Source organism: Schistocerca cancellata, chromosome 7 (genome assembly GCF_023864275.1).
Source record: "Schistocerca cancellata isolate TAMUIC-IGC-003103 chromosome 7, iqSchCanc2.1, whole genome shotgun sequence".
Taxonomy (NCBI): domain Eukaryota; kingdom Metazoa; phylum Arthropoda; class Insecta; order Orthoptera; family Acrididae; genus Schistocerca; species Schistocerca cancellata.
The window spans coordinates 438,520,714-438,532,937 of NC_064632.1; the positions used below are offsets into that span (position 1 = coordinate 438,520,714).

General features: G+C 41.4%; 4 non-coding genes across 4 annotated transcripts; all 4 read left to right on the plus strand.

The window, feature by feature from the left end:
• Positions 1–2,077: 2,077 nt before the first annotated feature.
• On the plus strand, positions 2,078–2,184 carry LOC126093332 (U6 spliceosomal RNA). Its single transcript, XR_007521504.1, has one exon. It is a non-coding gene; the product is annotated as a U6 spliceosomal RNA (small nuclear RNA).
• A 2,768-nt stretch (positions 2,185–4,952) lies between these two features.
• Positions 4,953–5,059, plus strand: LOC126093372 (U6 spliceosomal RNA). Its single transcript, XR_007521538.1, has one exon. It is a non-coding gene; the product is annotated as a U6 spliceosomal RNA (small nuclear RNA).
• Positions 5,060–7,827: 2,768 nt separating this feature from the next.
• Positions 7,828–7,934, plus strand: LOC126093373 (U6 spliceosomal RNA). Its single transcript, XR_007521539.1, has one exon. It is a non-coding gene; the product is annotated as a U6 spliceosomal RNA (small nuclear RNA).
• Positions 7,935–10,702: 2,768 nt separating this feature from the next.
• LOC126093374 (U6 spliceosomal RNA) lies at positions 10,703–10,809 on the plus strand. Its single transcript, XR_007521540.1, has one exon. It is a non-coding gene; the product is annotated as a U6 spliceosomal RNA (small nuclear RNA).
• The last annotated feature ends 1,415 nt before the right edge of the window (positions 10,810–12,224 follow it).

Genomic DNA, 12,224 nt, shown 5'->3' on the forward strand with positions numbered 1-12,224 from the left:
GTAGCTGATGCCATAATTGTTTCAGCAGCATAAATAAACATGTGAAGGAAGATGTCTCTTTAATCATTAAGTGTGCAAGCTACCCCTTTACAGGAAGTTCATTTAACATTATGTTTCAAGTAACTTTCCTAGTGGCCTTGCTATCCAGCTGCAGCCCTCATAATACAGACTGCAGGTGACACCTCATCAGATTCTTAACTGAAGCACATCTGCCTGTGAAATAAGACACTGCCCGTCACCTAAAAACCAACTATTACAGCAAATCTGTGGTGAATCAGCATGTCATGTACAAATTTCGATGGTGTGACCCACAAAGTATTTTCCCACATGTCTGGCAATCAGCCACTACATATAGTTACCTAAATTAATTTCAAAAGTGTCAGCCAATGAATACCACAACATTGAAGTGTTTAGAAAGCAGACCAGTATGCTAATATTAACATATAACACTGTATGTTAATATTAGCATACTGGTCTGCTTTCTAAACACTTCAGTGTTGTGGTATTCATTAACTGACACCTTTGAAATTAATTTAGGTAACTATATGTAGTGGCTGATTGCCAGACATGTGGGAAAATACTTTGTGGGTCACACCAGTGAAATTTGTACATGACATGCTGCTTCACCACAGAGTTGCTGTAATAGTTGGTTTTTAGGTGAAGGGCAGTGGCTCATTACACAGGCAGATATGCTTCAGTTAAGAATCTGGTGAGGTGTCACCTGCAGTGACAGCACTTTGAATCCTATCAATGTCATACAAGTCGATGCTGTTCATAATTGCAGCTGATGCACCTCTCATCCTGTGTCTAGGAGAAAGATTGGACAATCTCTGGATGCAATATTCATTATGTCACATACACAGAAGCTCTACCACATAAGCAGATACAGAGCCAGTCTAGACACAAAACACTAGCAAGCTTCAAGATTTTGGAATAGACAACAACATCACAAACCAGTTTGTCTCACATGACACCAATAGCTACTCAGTTGTTAACTGCTTTCAGATACTAAATCTATCACTCTTTGTTTTGCACTAGCAATTCTTCCTGCAATAACAACATTCACCAAACTGGATTACATCTGATTGACATTTCCCAGGAACATAACTATAGCTACTAACACAATGCTAACCTGGTTTCTCCTACCACAAGTCCCCTCAATATTTTAGGCTCATTCACACATCTCCATCACAGTGTTTCACTGTTGTCAAGTAGACCTGCCCTGTGTAAACTTGGATCAACACAAATATATCACCTGGTATTGTACTGAAAACGGAACTATGTCCATCATTCCTCACACAACTCGCATTCACCCATCCATGCCCTAGTAATGACCTACACTGCTGTGTTTCAAAGTGTGCAATATGAATGCTGTTTTTAATGGTTCGTGAGGCTACTGTGTCTCTTGTTGCAGTCACAATTGTCTTCTGGCGCCATTGGATGAATAGGACCATGCTTGGTGTCTGTGGAGTTACTCAATAATTTACATGGTCACAGACTGTGTCTTCTTGTGGTGTACTTGATGTGTGAGTTAAAAGTTGCCTTACATATGCGACTCTGTCATTAAATCGATTAGTATCATAAGAAAGTACCACTGCAAGAGTAATGAAATTTGTGTTAGCAGTGAAGACAGTTTCGCAAAAATATTCACTTGTTTTGAGAGTCTTGAAGACCTGCTACCAGCTCCAATCAGAGTCATTTATCCCACACATTAGAGAAGTGTGTTTCATAGGTATGCCTGTAAGACACTAAATTCGGGATGTAAGAACATGGCGTCAATAGGTGCCAACACGTCTTGCTGCCGCCTAGCGGCAGCTGTGTGAAGCTGCTGCTGCTCTGGGTGGATGCTGCGAGAGCAAGCGACTCTACGATCTAAGTTTTACATCCAATACTGCCAAATAATACAGTTGACAGAGCTGCCACTTACTAATAACGACACCTCGCAGTAATTAGTTGACAGATTAGCACTCGGCAGGCCTTGTGTTCCTCGCCAGAGCTGCGTAAAGCTACGTCCAAGCCGAACCATGTTTGACGCGACGCCATAACTATATATACAGTTTCAGAGGGCTCCTCGAATGTACTCGCTTCGGCGGTACATATACTAAAATTGGAACGATACAGAGAAGATTAGCATGGCCCCTGCACAAGGATGACACGCAAAATCGTGAAGCGTTCCACATTTTTTTCGCAATCTCACTCTCTCATGTCTCACATCAGCTGCTAATACCCTCAGCCACCTACACAAGTTTCGCTTCATATCTGCACCCACTTGTCACAAACTATGCTCTCCATTTACGCAGTTCTCCTCCACTCTCTTTCATTCACAACAGAACATGATAAAACTGGCGATAAACCTATCCCTTACATCACCAATGCACATCTAAAACGTCACTCTAATAACAAGTCAGCAAGCACACCAAAACCACAACTACACTGACACAAGTACATGTCACTAGCACCCCTTCAGCTCATTGGCAAACCTGACACAAATCACAGCCAGTCTAAGCCTAAGATTAAGACTAAGCCTAGCACAGGCAAAAGCCTCTTCTCTTCCTCAGCATCACACTCAGCTGTCACAACATCTCTTCCTACTGTCTCAATCATGTCATTTCATAACACACACCTACTGCCACACACAACATTTGGAAACCTTACATCAACTTTACACAAGATAGCTGCATGTTCCAAATCTTTCTCACTCACATAGTTTCACTCAGACTACTGCTTAAATACACTCTAGCGCTCTAACATTAGCTTGCATTACCTAATATTTATTTTTCTCTAACGCCTACAAAGCTTCTGGTGCCTGTATGCCACTATCACATACTGTCTGCACACAGACCCACAACATTTATCTCTATTCATCTTCATGGCTGTAGCTGATGCCATAATTGTTTCAGCAGCATAAATAAACATGTGAAGGAAGATGTCTCTTTAATCATTAAGTGTGCAAGCTACCCCTTTACAGGAAGTTCATTTAACATTATGTTTCAAGTAACTTTCCTAGTGGCCTTGCTATCCAGCTGCAGCCCTCATAATACAGACTGCAGGTGACACCTCATCAGATTCTTAACTGAAGCACATCTGCCTGTGAAATAAGACACTGCCCGTCACCTAAAAACCAACTATTACAGCAAATCTGTGGTGAATCAGCATGTCATGTACAAATTTCGATGGTGTGACCCACAAAGTATTTTCCCACATGTCTGGCAATCAGCCACTACATATAGTTACCTAAATTAATTTCAAAAGTGTCAGCCAATGAATACCACAACATTGAAGTGTTTAGAAAGCAGACCAGTATGCTAATATTAACATATAACACTGTATGTTAATATTAGCATACTGGTCTGCTTTCTAAACACTTCAGTGTTGTGGTATTCATTAACTGACACCTTTGAAATTAATTTAGGTAACTATATGTAGTGGCTGATTGCCAGACATGTGGGAAAATACTTTGTGGGTCACACCAGTGAAATTTGTACATGACATGCTGCTTCACCACAGATTTGCTGTAATAGTTGGTTTTTAGCTGAAGGGCAGTGGCTCATTACACAGGCAGATATGCTTCAGTTAAGAATCTGGTGAGGTGTCACCTGCAGTGACAGCACTTTGAATCCCATCAATGTCATACAAGTCGATGCTGTTCATAATTGCAGCTGATGCACCTCTCATCCTGTGTCTAGGAGAAAGATTGGACAATATCTGCATGCAATATTCATTATGTCACATACACAGAAGCTCTACCACATAAGCAGATACAGAGCCAGTCTAGACACAAAACACTAGCAAGCTTCAAGATTTTGGAATAGACAACAACATCACAAACCAGTTTGTCTCACATGACACCAATAGCTACTCAGTTGTTAACTGCTTTCAGATACTAAATCTATCACTCTTTGTTTTGCACTAGCAATTCTTCCTGCAATAACAACATTCACCAAACTGGATTACATCTGATTGACATTTCCCAGGAACATAACTATAGCTACTAACACAATGCTAACCTGGTTTCTCCTACCACAAGTCCCCTCAATATTTTAGGCTCATTCACACATCTCCATCACAGTGTTTCACTGTTGTCAAGTAGACCTGCCCTGTGTAAACTTGGATCAACACAAATATATCACCTGGTATTGTACTGAAAACGGAACTATGTCCATCATTCCTCACACAACTCGCATTCACCCATCCATGCCCTAGTAATGACCTACACTGCTGTGTTTCAAAGTGTGCAATATGAATGCTGTTTTTAATGGTTCGTGAGGCTACTGTGTCTCTTGTTGCAGTCACAATTGTCATCTGGCGCCATTGGATGAATAGGACCATGCTTGGTGTCTGTGGAGTTACTCAATAATTTACATGGTCACAGACTGTGTCTTCTTGTGGTGTACTTGATGTGTGAGTTAAAAGTTGCCTTACATATGCGACTCTGTCATTAAATCGATTAGTATCATAAGAAAGTACCACTGCAAGAGTAATGAAATTTGTGTTAGCAGTGAAGACAGTTTCGCAAAAATATTCACTTGTTTTGAGAGTCTTGAAGACCTGCTACCAGCTCCAATCAGAGTCATTTATCCCACACATTAGAGAAGTGTGTTTCATAGGTATGCCTGTAAGACACTAAATTCGGGATGTAAGAACATGGCGTCAATAGGTGCCAACACGTCTTGCTGCCGCCTAGCGGCAGCTGTGTGAAGCTGCTGCTGCTCTGGGTGGATGCTGCGAGAGCAAGCGACTCTACGATCTAAGTTTTACATCCAATACTGCCAAATAATACAGTTGACAGAGCTGCCACTTACTAATAACGACACCTCGCAGTAATTAATTGACAGATTAGCACTCGGCAGGCCTTGTGTTCCTCGCCAGAGCTGCGTAAAGCTACGTCCAAGCCGAACCATGTTTGACGCGACGCCATAACTATATATACAATTTCAGAGGGCTCCTCGAATGTACTCGCTTCGGCGGTACATATACTAAAATTGGAACGATACAGAGAAGATTAGCATGGCCCCTGCGCAAGGATGACACGCAAAATCGTGAAGCGTTCCACATTTTTTTCGCAATCTCACTCTCTCATGTCTCACATCAGCTGCTAATACCCTCAGCCACCTACACAAGTTTCGCTTCATATCTGCACCCACTTGTCACAAACTATGCTCTCCATTTACGCAGTTCTCCTCCACTCTCTTTCATTCACAACAGAACATGATAAAACTGGCGATAAACCTATCCCTTACATCACCAATGCACATCTAAAACGTCACTCTAATAACAAGTCAGCAAGCACACCAAAACCACAACTACACTGACACAAGTACATGTCACTAGCACCCCTTCAGCTCATTGGCAAACCTGACACAAATCACAGCCAGTCTAAGCCTAAGATTAAGACTAAGCCTAGCACAGGCAAAAGCCTCTTCTCTTCCTCAGTATCACACTCAGCTGTCACAACATCTCTTCCTACTGTCTCAATCATGTCATTTCATAACACACACCTACTGCCACACACAACATTTGGAAACCTTACATCAACTTTACACAAGATAGCTGCATGTTCCAAATCTTTCTCACTCACATAGTTTCACTCAGACTACTGCTTAAATACACTCTAGCGCTCTAACATTAGCTTGCATTACCTAATATTTATTTTTCTCTAACGCCTACAAAGCTTCTAGTGCCTGTATGCCACTATCACATACTGTCTGCACACAGACCCACAACATTTATCTCTATTCATCTTCATGGCTGTAGCTGATGCCATAATTGTTTCAGCAGCATAAATAAACATGTGAAGGAAGATGTCTCTTTAATCATTAAGTGTGCAAGCTACCCCTTTACAGGAAGTTCATTTAACATTATGTTTCAAGTAACTTTCCTAGTGGCCTTGCTATCCAGCTGCAGCCCTCATAATACAGACTGCAGGTGACACCTCATCAGATTCTTAACTGAAGCACATCTGCCTGTGAAATAAGACACTGCCCGTCACCTAAAAACCAACTATTACAGCAAATCTGTGGTGAATCAGCATGTCATGTACAAATTTCGATGGTGTGACCCACAAAGTATTTTCCCACATGTCTGGCAATCAGCCACTACATATAGTTACCTAAATTAATTTCAAAAGTGTCAGCCAATGAATACCACAACATTGAAGTGTTTAGAAAGCAGACCAGTATGCTAATATTAACATATAACACTGTATGTTAATATTAGCATACTGGTCTGCTTTCTAAACACTTCAGTGTTGTGGTATTCATTAACTGACACCTTTGAAATTAATTTAGGTAACTATATGTAGTGGCTGATTGCCAGACATGTGGGAAAATACTTTGTGGGTCACACCAGTGAAATTTGTACATGACATGCTGCTTCACCACAGATTTGCTGTAATAGTTGGTTTTTAGCTGAAGGGCAGTGGCTCATTACACAGGCAGATATGCTTCAGTTAAGAATCTGGTGAGGTGTCACCTGCAGTGACAGCACTTTGAATCCCATCAATGTCATACAAGTCGATGCTGTTCATAATTGCAGCTGATGCACCTCTCATCCGGTGTCTAGGAGAAAGATTGGACAATATCTGCATGCAGTATTCATTATGTCACATACACAGAAGCTCTACCACATAAGCAGATACAGAGCCAGTCTAGACACAAAACACTAGCAAGCTTCAAGATTTTGGAATAGACAACAACATCACAAACCAGTTTGTCTCACATGACACCAATAGCTACTCAGTTGTTAACTGCTTTCAGATACTAAATCTATCACTCTTTGTTTTGCACTAGCAATTCTTCCTGCAATAACAACATTCACCAAACTGGATTACATCTGATTGACATTTCCCAGGAACATAACTATAGCTACTAACACAATGCTAACCTGGTTTCTCCTACCACAAAACCCCTCAATATTTTAGGCTCATTCACACATCTCCATCACAGTGTTTCACTGTTGTCAAGTAGACCTGCCCTGTGTAAACTTGGATCAACACAAATATATCACCTGGTATTGTACTGAAAACGGATCTATGTCCATCATTCCTCACACAACTCGCATTCACCCATCCATGCCCTAGTAATGACCTACACTGCTGTGTTTCAAAGTGTGCAATATGAATGCTGTTTTTAATGGTTCGTGAGGCTACTGTGTCTCTTGTTGCAGTCACAATTGTCTTCTGGCGCCATTGGATGAATAGGACCATGCTTGGTGCCTGTGGAGTTACTCAATAATTTACATGGTCACAGACTGTGTCTTCTTGTGGTGTACTTGATGTGTGAGTTAAAAGTTGCCTTACATATGCGACTCAGTCATTAAATCGATTAGTATCATAAGAAAGTACCACTGCAAGAGTAATGAAATTTGTGTTAGCAGTGAAGACAGTTTCGCAAAAATATTCACTTGTTTTGAGAGTCTTGAAGACCTGCTACCAGCTCCAATCAGAGTCATTTATCCCACACATTAGAGAAGTGTGCTTCATAGGTATCCCTGTAAGACACTAAATTCGGGATGTAAGAACATGGCGTCAATAGGTGCCAACACGTCTTGCTGCCGCCTAGCGGCAGCTGTGTGTAGCTGCTGCTGCTCTGGGTGGATGCTGCGAGAGCAAGCGACTCTACGATCTAAGTTTTACATCCAATACTGCCAAATAATACAGTTGACAGAGCTGCCACTTACTAATAACGACACCTCGCAGTAATTAATTGACAGATTAGCACTCGGCAGGCCTTGTGTTCCTCGCCAGAGCTGCGTAAAGCTACGTCCAAGCCGAACCATGTTTGACGCGACGCCATAACTATATATACAATTTCAGAGGGCTCCTCGAATGTACTCGCTTCGGCGGTACATATACTAAAATTGGAACGATACAGAGAAGATTAGCATGGCCCCTGCGCAAGGATGACACGCAAAATCGTGAAGCGTTCCACATTTTTTTCGCAATCTCACTCTCTCATGTCTCACATCAGCGGCTAATACCCTCAGCCACCTACACAAGTTTCGCTTCATATCTGCACCCACTTGTCACAAACTATGCTCTCCATTTACGCAGTTCTCCTCCACTCTCTTTCATTCACAACAGAACATGATAAAACTGGCGATAAACCTATCCCTTACATCACCAATGCACATCTAAAACGTCACTCTAATAACAAGTCAGCAAGCACACCAAAACCACAACTACACTGACACAAGTACATGTCACTAGCACCCTTTCAGCTCATTGGCAAACCTGACACAAATCACAGCCAGTCTAAGCCTAAGATTAAGACTAAGCCTAGCACAGGCAAAAGCCTCTTCTCTTCCTCAGTATCACACTCAGCTGTCACAACATCTCTTCCTACTGTCTCAATCACGTCATTTCATAACACACACCTACTGCCACACACAACATTTGGAAACCTTACATCAACTTTACACAAGATAGCTGCATGTTCCAAATCTTTCTCACTCACATAGTTTCACTCAGACTACTGCTTAAATACACTCTAGCGCTCTAACATTAGCTTGCATTACCTAATATTTATTTTTCTCTAACGCCTACAAAGCTTCTGGTGCCTGTATGCCACTATCACATACTGTCTGCACACAGACCCACAACATTTATCTCTATTCATCTTCATGGCTGCAGCTGATGCCATAATTGTTTCAGCAGCATAAATAAACATGTGAAGGAAGATGTCTCTTTAATCATTAAGTGTGCAAGCTACCCCTTTACAGGAAGTTCATTTAACATTATGTTTCAAGTAACTTTCCTAGTGGCCTTGCTATCCAGCTGCAGCCCTCATAATACAGACTGCAGGTGACACCTCATCAGATTCTTAACTGAAGCACATCTGCCTGTGAAATAAAACACTGCCCGTCACCTAAAAACCAACTATTACAGCAAATCTGTGGTGAATCAGCATGTCATGTACAAATTTCGATGGTGTGACCCACAAAGTATTTTCCCACATGTCTGGCAATCAGCCACTACATATAGTTACCTAAATTAATTTCAAAAGTGTCAGCCAATGAATACCACAACATTGAAGTGTTTAGAAAGCAGACCAGTATGCTAATATTAACATATAACACTGTATGTTAATATTAGCATACTGGTCTGCTTTCTAAACACTTCAGTGTTGTGGTATTCATTAACTGACACCTTTGAAATTAATTTAGGTAACTATATGTAGTGGCTGATTGCCAGACATGTGGGAAAATACTTTGTGGGTCACACCAGTGAAATTTGTACATGACATGCTGCTTCACCACAGATTTGCTGTAATAGTTGGTTTTTAGGTGAAGGGCAGTGGCTCATTACACAGGCAGATATGCTTCAGTTAAGAATCTGGTGAGGTGTCACCTGCAGTGACAGCACTTTGAATCCCATCAATGTCATACAAGTCGATGCTGTTCATAATTGCAGCTGATGCACCTCTCATCCTGTGTCTAGGAGAAAGATTGGACAATCTCTGCATGCAATATTCATTATGTCACATACACAGAAGCTCTACCACATAAGCAGATACAGAGCCAGTCTAGACACAAAACACTAGCAAGCTTCAAGATTTTGGAATAGACAACAACATCACAAACCAGTTTGTCTCACATGACACCAATAGCTACTCAGTTGTTAACTGCTTTCAGATACTAAATCTATCACTCTTTGTTTTGCACTAGCAATTCTTCCTGCAATAACAACATTCACCAAACTGGATTACATCTGATTGACATTTCCCAGGAACATAACTATAGCTACTAACACAATGCTAACCTGGTTTCTCCTACCACAAGTCCCCTCAATATTTTAGGCTCATTCACACATCTCCATCACAGTGTTTCACTGTTGTCAAGTAGACCTGCCCTGTGTAAACTTGGATCAACACAAATATATCACCTGGTATTGTACTGAAAACGGAACTATGTCCATCATTCCTCACACAACTCGCATTCACCCATCCATGCCCTAGTAATGACCTACACTGCTGTGTTTCAAAGTGTGCAATATGAATGCTGTTTTTAATGGTTCGTGAGGCTACTGTGTCTCTTGTTGCAGTCACAATTGTCTTCTGGCGCCATTGGATGAATAGGACCATGCTTGGTGTCTGTGGAGTTACTCAATAATTTACATGGTCACAGACTGTGTCTTCTTGTGGTGTACTTGATGTGTGAGTTAAAAGTTGCCTTACATATGCGACTCTGTCATTAAATCGATTAGTATCATAAGAAAGTACCACTGCAAGAGTAATGAAATTTGTGTTAGCAGTGAAGACAGTTTCGCAAAAATATTCACTTGTTTTGAGAGTCTTGAAGACCTACTACCAGCTCCAATCAGAGTCATTTATCCCACACATTAGAGAAGTGTGTTTCATAGGTATGCCTGTAAGACACTAAATTCGGGATGTAAGAACATGGCGTCAATAGGTGCCAACACGTCTTGCTGCCGCCTAGCGGCAGCTGTGTGAAGCTGCTGCTGCTCTGGGTGGATGCTGCGAGAGCAAGCGACTCTACGATCTAAGTTTTACATCCAATACTGCCAAATAATACAGTTGACAGAGCTGCCACTTACTAATAACGACACCTCGCAGTAATTAATTGACAGATTAGCACTCGGCAGGCCTTGTGTTCCTCGCCAGAGCTGCGTAAAGCTACGTCCAAGCCGAACCATGTTTGACGCGACGCCATAACTATATATACAATTTCAGAGGGCTCCTCGAATGTACTCGCTTCGGCGGTACATATACTAAAATTGGAACGATACAGAGAAGATTAGCATGGCCCCTGCGCAAGGATGACACGCAAAATCGTGAAGCGTTCCACATTTTTTTCGCAATCTCACTCTCTCATGTCTCACATCAGCTGCTAATACCCTCAGCCACCTACACAAGTTTCGCTTCATATCTGCACCCACTTGTCACAAACTATGCTCTCCATTTACGCAGTTCTCCTCCACTCTCTTTCATTCACAACAGAACATGATAAAACTGGCGATAAACCTATCCCTTACATCACCAATGCACATCTAAAACGTCACTCTAATAACAAGTCAGCAAGCACACCAAACCCACAACTACACTGACACAAGTACATGTCACTAGCACCCCTTCAGCTCATTGGCAAACCTGACACAAATCACAGCCAGTCTAAGCCTAAGATTAAGACTAAGCCTAGCACAGGCAAAAGCCTCTTCTCTTCCTCAGTATCACACTCAGCTGTCACAACATCTCTTCCTACTGTCTCAATCACGTCATTTCATAACACACACCTACTGCCACACACAACATTTGGAAACCTTACATCAACTTTACACAAGATAGCTGCATGTTCCAAATCTTTCTCACTCACATAGTTTCACTCAGACTACTGCTTAAATACACTCTAGCGCTCTAACATTAGCTTGCATTACCTAATATTTATTTTTCTCTAACGCCTACAAAGCTTCTGGTGCCTGTATGCCACTATCACATACTGTCTGCACACAGACCCACAACATTTATCTCTATTCATCTTCATGGCTGTAGCTGATGCCATAATTGTTTCAGCAGCATAAATAAACATGTGAAGGAAGATGTCTCTTTAATCATTAAGTGTGCAAGCTACCCCTTTACAGGAAGTTCATTTAACATTATGTTTCAAGTAACTTTCCTAGTGGCCTTGCTATCCAGCTGCAGCCCTCATAATACAGACTGCAGGTGACACCTCATCAGATTCTTAACTGAAGCACATCTGCCTGTGAAATAAGACACTGCTCGTCACCTAAAAACCAACTATTACAGCAAATCTGTGGTGAATCAGCATGTCATGTACAAATTTCGATGGTGTGACCCACAAAGTATTTTCCCACATGTCTGGCAATCAGCCACTACATATAGTTACCTAAATTAATTTCAAAAGTGTCAGCCAATGAATACCACAACATTGAAGTGTTTAGAAAGCAGACCAGTATGCTAATATTAACATATAACACTGTATGTTAATATTAGCATACTGGTCTGCTTTCTAAACACTTCAGTGTTGTGGTATTCATTAACTGACACCTTTGAAATTAATTTAGGTAACTATATGTAGTGGCTGATTGCCAGACATGTGGGAAAATACTTTGTGGGTCACACCAGTGAAATTTGTACATGACATGCTGCTTCACCACAGATTTGCTGTAATAGTTGGTTTTTAGGTGAAGGGCAGTGGCTCATTACACAGGCAGATATGCTTCAGTTAAGAATCTGGTGAGGTGTCACCTG